At 36.9% G+C, this 7,203-nt stretch overlaps 1 pseudogene across 1 annotated transcript; it reads left to right on the forward strand.

Moving 5' to 3' along the window:
• The first annotated feature begins 2,481 nt into the window (after positions 1-2,481).
• Positions 2,482-5,377, forward strand: LOC101025262 (annotated as a pseudogene). The gene has a single exon (XR_002521595.2). The product of XR_002521595.2 is annotated as a stress-70 protein, mitochondrial pseudogene (transcript).
• The last annotated feature ends 1,826 nt before the right edge of the window (positions 5,378-7,203 follow it).

A 7,203-nucleotide genomic window follows, 5' to 3' on the forward strand; every position in this document is an offset into this window, starting at 1 on the left:
TTCCTGTTATGTTTTGAGAACCTTAGAGTTCTGAGAGATGTTAATAGATGTTAAACAATGTAGATTCTGAAGCATAGGTGTGTGGAAATTTTTTAGTTAAGCATGACTTTTTACTGTATATTTAGAACCTTCTAGAATCTTTAATATTCCAATATTAGAATAGTTTTCCTGAATTCCCAAGGGTCATTTAAATTAAAATATCATTTAAAAAAATGCTTCATTTCACTTCATATAAGTACAATCAATTATAGTGAGACTAACAGATAAAGGAGAAAATTTTCTCATACACCTATCAGAAAATAGAATTTTAAAAACAAGGCCAATAATACTGTAAAAAGAAAAATCACACAGGTTTTCCCACACTCATTTTATGTTTTCTATATAATTGCTTCTTGTTTGATTGATCTTAGGTTAGTAGTATACCGTTTTGAAGACATCATCTGGACTAAGAGTGCTGAAAATGCTGACTCTGCCTCAGAACAGACTAACGGTGGGTGCTCATGGCAGTGCCATCTTCCACTGCGAATCCTGCACTTATAAGATGGTATGTGAAGTATAAGTTGTCAAGAGCACATGACACAGTCTTTTATTGTGGCTATCATTCTTCAAAACTAAATATTTCTGGTTAATTTATTATAGTAATGAACAACATAAGAATGGAGGATTATAAAATCCTGTTTGGGGATATTATAATAATAAACTATTTAACATACTTTTAGTTACTGATTACCCTGAAGGCAGTAACATATTATGGATAGTGAAGACATCAACAAACTTCTCATGCCTTCTGAATCATCCAGTAAACTGTGTTTCACAAATGCCATCAATCAATCAACAAAGGTATTTTTAAACCAAGAAACAATATATTCTATAATATCAACTTAATGAAAATTATTATGTCAATCTTTGCACATGAACATGTGTATGCATCCATTCATCCTGAAAAATACATTGAAATTTACTCATTTGAATAAGATTTTACATTTACACAGTAGACCTAGGGAACGTTTAACTCCTTTATTTGATTTGACAGATGTATCAGTCAGGGTCTTGAAACAAACAGAACCAATAAGATAGACAGATAGATAGGAAATAAGATATTTATTATGAGGGATTGTGATGTGATAACATAGGAGAGGCTGAAAAGTCCCACAATCTACCATCTGCAGGGTGAAAGCCCAAGAATGCTAGTGGTATAGAGCCAATCCAAGCCCAGAGGCCTGAGAACAAGGGTAGCCATTGGTGTAAGTCCCAGTCCAAGTCCAAAGGCCCAAGAACTAGAATCATTGATGTCTGAAGGCAAAAGAAGTTGGATGTCTCAGCTCCACAGGAGAGCAATTTCACCCTTCTTCCACTTTTTTGTTCTATTCAGGACCTCAATGGATTGAACAACGCCCATCGACATTTTGGGAGAGTGATCATCTTTACTCAGTCTACCAAATACTGATCTCTTCCAGAAACCCCCTCACAGGCAAGCACCCAGAAATAATGTTTTACTAGCTATCTGGGCATCCTTGGGGAAAGAGATGCCCATCTAGTTAAATCAAATAAACATTACAGCAGACTTTCCCATATTGTGGCTAAATGAAAAGACAGCTCATAACAGTAGTGAACTAATAAAAATGGGAAATACCAAACACATCTAGTTACATATGACCTCCGTTACTTTTGAAGCTGAGAGAGTAAAACTTGGTGTTATCCAATGACCAAAAGGTAATCTCCAAAAAATTGCATGTAAAAAAAAAAAAAACAAAAAAAACCCAGTTATATTATTCTGAATTTGAGGCCTGACAGCCCATGTTATGTAAAGCTATGAATGTAAGTCATAAGTATCCACAGCGTAACAAGAAATGACTCCAGTCCTTGTTTAGCATGAGAATATTCAAAATAAATATAGTAGCAAGTAATAATGTTCAAGAATTCTAGCTATTTTCAAAAGCATGAAACTTTTGTTAACAATAACAAAACCAAAAATGTTAATAGTCTGTTGGGAAGTAACAGTGCCTGATAATTAAAAGAATATGTACTATCTGGATAAATAAGTAGGCCTAGGGTGCCTTTCTGCCACTGCCTGTCAATACCAGACTGAGACCAGTTGTCATCCAAACTATTGAGTTTTCCTTTTTATCATTCATAAACTTTGTTGAATAATAATAGCCTATATTTGTGTTGAAATGTACATGCAACACATAAGCGCAAATATGCAAATCTTGTCAGCAGAAATATATCTACCACATTAAAGCTAGAGTTTTCTTAGTTGACAATAGTTTTATAAATAGCAAAAATATTTTATAAAACATGGATATATGAGTTAAAACCATGCTTGGTGACCTAGATTGTTCTCATTCTCTTTTTTTTTTCTTTTCTAATTTTAAGCGTCTTAATTCTCATGCATTAACTCAATCTTTTATTAGTTCAAGGTCTTAATTAATTATATTCACATTATAATGTAAGTTAAAACTATCAAACGAGAAAATTAATGTATAGATCAAACATTTTTTTAAAAAATGACATTTAAATTTTTACCCAGTTAGCTAAAGCAGAAAAAGACTTAAGTGAACATTGTCTGAGGTTTACAATGACAGATACTTTAAAAAAAAAATCTTATTGTAGGTTTCCAGAAGGGCTGCCACCACCGCACCCCGCAGCTCCCGGCCGCCTGAGCGCCTATTTGTTGCGTGGTACTCCTCCATCTCCACCAGCATAAGCTCCCGCGGAGTTGCAGCAGCCGGTCTCCTGGCGCGCAGCCTCCCGGGGCCCTACGGCCGCCCGTCACCAGGATGGCTGGAATGGCCTTAGTCATGAGGCTTTTGCAATTGTTTCAAGGCGGGATTATGCATCAGAAGCAATCAAGGGAGCAGTTGTTGGTATTGATTTGGGTACTACCAACTCCTGCACGGCAGTTATGGAAGGTAAACAAGCAAAGGTGCTGGAGAATGCCGAAGGTGCCAGAATCACCCCTTCAGCTGTGGCCTTTACAGCAGATGGTGAGCGACTTGTTGGAATGCCGGCCAAGCGACAGGCTGTCACCAACCCAAAGAATACATTTAATGCTACCAAGCGTCTCATTGGCCGGCAAAATGATGATCCTGTAGTACAGAAAGACATTAAAAATGTTCCCTTTAAAAGTGTCCGTGCCTCCAATGGTGATGCCTGGGTTGAGGCTCATGGGAAACTGTATTCTCCAAGTCAGACTGGAGTATTTGTGTTGATGAAGATGGAAGAGACTGCAGAGAATTACTTGGGGCACACAGCAAAAAATGCTGTGATCACAGTCCCAGCTTATTTCAATGACTCGCAGAGACAGCCACTAAAGATGCTGGCCAGATATCTGAACTGAATGTGCTTCAGGTGGTTAACGAGCCCACAGCTGCTGCTCTTGCCTATGGTCTAGACAAATCAGAAGACAAAGTCGTTGCTGTATATGATTTAGGTGGTGGAACTTTTGATATTTCTATCCTGGAAATTCAGAAAGAGTATTCGAGGTGAAATCCACAAATGGGGACACTTAGGAGGGGAAGACTAACCAGGCCTTGCACATTGTGAAGGAGTTCAAGAGAGAGAGATGGGTTGATTTGACCAAAGACAACATGGCACTTCAGAGGGTACGGGAAGCTGCTGAAAAGGCAGACTGACATCAATTTGCACTATCTTACAATGGATTCTTCTGGACCCAAGCATTTGAAGTTGACCCGAATATGAAGGGATTGTCACTGATCTAATCAGGAGGACAATAGCTCCATGCCAAAAAGCTATGCAAGATGCAGAAGTCAGCAAGAGTGATGTAGGAGAAGTGGTTCTTGTGGGTGGCATGACTAGGATGCCCAAGGTTCAGCAGACTATGCAGGATCTTTTTGGCAGAGTCCCAAGTAAAGCTGTCAATCCTGATGAGACTGTGGCCATTGGAGCTGCCATTCAGGGAGGTGTATTGGTTGGCAATGTCACGGATGTGCTGCTCCTTGATGTCATTCCCCTGTGTCTGGGTATTGAAACTCTAGGAGTTGTCTTTACCAAACTTATTAATAGGAATACCACTATTCCAACCAAGAAGAGCCCGGTGTTTTCTACTGCCACTGATGGTCAGACGCAAGTGGAAATTAGCGTGTCAGGGTGAGCGAGAGATGACTGGAGACAACAAACTCCTTGGACAGTTTACTTTGATTGGAATTCCACCAGCCCCTCATAGAGTTCTTCAGATTGAAGTTACATTTGACATTGATGCCAATGGGATCACACATGTTTCTGCTAAAGATAAAGGCACAGGACGTGAGCAGCAGATTGTAATCCAGTCTTCTGGTGGGTAAGCAAATATGATATTGAAAATATGGTTAAAAATGCAGAGAAATATGCTGAGGAAGATCAGCGAAAGAAGGAACAAGTTGAAGCAGTTATTATGACTGAAGGAATCATTCAAGACACAGAAACCAAAATGGAAGAATTCAAGGACAAATTGCCTGCTGATGAGTGCAACAAGCTGAAAGAAGAGATTTCCAAAATGAGGGAGCTCCTAGCTAGAAAAGACAGTGAAACAGGAGAAAACATTACACAGGCAGCAACCGCTCCTCAGCAGGCATCATTGAAGCTCTTCGAAATGGCATACAAAAAGATGGCATCTGAGTGAGAAAGCTCTGGAAGTTCTGGAACTGGGGAACAAAAGGAAGATCAAAAGGAGGAAAAACAGTAATAATAGCAGAAATTTTGAAGCCAGAAGGACAACATATGAAGCTTAGGAGCGAAGAGACTTCCTGAGCAGAAATGGGCAAACTTCAGTCTTTTTACTGTGTTTTTGCAGTATTCTATACATAATTTCCTTAATTTGTAAATGTAGTGACCATTAGCTAGTGATCATTTAATGGACAGTGATTCTAACAGTATAAATTTCACAGTGTTCTATGTCTCTAGCCTGTCATTTTTCGGCTGCATGTAAAAGGAGGTAGGATGAGTTGGTCATTATAAAGATTTAACTATTTTATGCTGAAGTGGCTATATTTTCAAGGGGTGAAACCATCTCGCACACAACAATGAAGGTAGTCATCCATAGACTTGAAATGAGACCACATATGGGGATGAGATCCTTCTAGTTAGCCTAGTACTGCTATGCTGTCCTGTGTGTACATGGGGTCCTTCAACTGAGGCCCTGCAAGTCACGCTGGCTGTGCTATATTTGTAGATGGGGTAAAGGAATCTAGAACAATGGAAAACTTAGCTATTTATATTAGGTACAGCTATTAAAACAAGGTAGGAATGAGGCTAGATCCATAACTTCTCTAAGGCATACTTTTCTAGATACCTTCTGCCCTGTGTCTGGCACCTACATCCTTGATGATTGTTCTCTTACCCATTGTGGAATTTTTTTAAAAAATAAATATAGAAAGCAAAAAAAAAAAAAAAATCTTATTGTAATTCAATTTATTTAAATAAATATTTGTACATTCCCATGAATTTAAGTAGTTTGATCATTTATAGGATTTATAAAAGCAGTGAGGAAAATTTAGGAAGTTCAAGGAAATGAAAAAAAAAGAAACACAAACCAAATGTAAAAGAAGATGTGGCATTTGCATAATATTGCACAGTGGTAGGATCAAAGATCACAGAGAAAACATACAGCTATTTTTACAAAAAATTATTAAACTGATTCATATTGTTTAAGGATTTTCCTTAATTGGGAATGGTACATGAACTTGGATTTGTATAATTATTTTTATGTTTATTTTACAATATATTAAAATGTTTATTTTACTTGTGGCATTTTATGACTATTAGTTGCTACATTTTTTTATTTTTTCTTGTTTGTTTCTTAAGTAATAATCAATCATTGTTATCACAGTTAAGTTTTTTTAAGCTAGCAGCTTCTGTGACAGAATTTTTTCTTCTTAAAAAGCAGGTATTTTTCTTCTGTCTCTAAGAAATTCTCTAAAATATATTTCTTTTGCTCCTTTATCTTAGATATATATGAATACCCATTTTTACAATAGGGCTTTTTAAAATTTGAGTGACTACATTAATGTATTAATCTATTGCAGAGATATACAAGTGTATATAAATCCCTTTTGCTCAGTGAATACGTCATATTCTACAACAGAAGAATATTACCGAACTCTTCGGCAGGTTAGAGGTGGCCTTTTTCTGAAGATTATAACTCCTTTTCTCAAGGGCTGAGAACTGGGAAGGAATCTTAGTCCCCATAAATGACTGAAGGAAAGAGTTGATGGACAAAACATAATTATCTTTGTTTCATATATGCCCTTTTCTGTAGCCCTGTCAGATCATGGGTCAAACTAAATCAAATCTAAAATGTAATACTTTGTTATCAAAACATAAAGCTTTTAATCATATATTGACTCTACCCATTTGTATATTTCTGTGGAAGTCACCTACTTTCTATTTTAAAAGTGAGAATAAAAGCGCTCTTTGACCGTTTCAGTGTTTCATATAGCTCAGTGACAATAATGAGAGGTAATAAAGTTGCTGGACAAAGCCGATGTGAAAGGACAAGTGCCTGTCTGATATCTGAGTAGTCAAGATTTAAAACATACATTGAGGCTGATTCCAAATGTTATACAAGCCGGACATTGCTTAGTTTTATAGCAGAAATCTTTCACGTTCAAGTCCTGCAAACCCAGTTTTAAATATTTAAACATTTGTACACATGTATTTTTTTGATAGTGCATCTGTTTTTTAATTACTTATTTTGAATTGCATATCCTTACAGTGTACACATATGAGAGAGTTTGTATGCCTAATAAATCCCTAAGAGAGACTCCCTGAGAAAATTGTGCATACATTCAAAGGCATAATGATAACAAATAAGTCATTTATTGTATTTAATAATGTTTCTTTTATAAAGTGCAGGGAGAGATCTGGTATCATCTGGCAATTCAACCATGAGTCAAAAGTTAATACAGCCACAAACACATATGCAAACAACTTCTGCAGGCAAGGTGAAAGCAGACAAGTTAAGAATTACTTTTACAGTGAAATAAAAATAATATCAGGGATGCTGGACATGATATGGGCAACTTTTTCACTTATGCAATAGACACTGGGCCATGATCTTTATAAAATGTCTGCCCTCATGATGCAGTTTTGAAGATGTATTTCGGTTACAGGAAATATATCAGAATCTTGTGAACACCAAAACAGCATAGATGGGCACCAACTTCTCTGTCCTTCCCATTACCAGAGAGGACCAGACACCCATTA

This window comes from Papio anubis, chromosome 6, assembly GCF_008728515.1.
Source record: "Papio anubis isolate 15944 chromosome 6, Panubis1.0, whole genome shotgun sequence".
Classification (NCBI taxonomy): domain Eukaryota; kingdom Metazoa; phylum Chordata; class Mammalia; order Primates; family Cercopithecidae; genus Papio; species Papio anubis.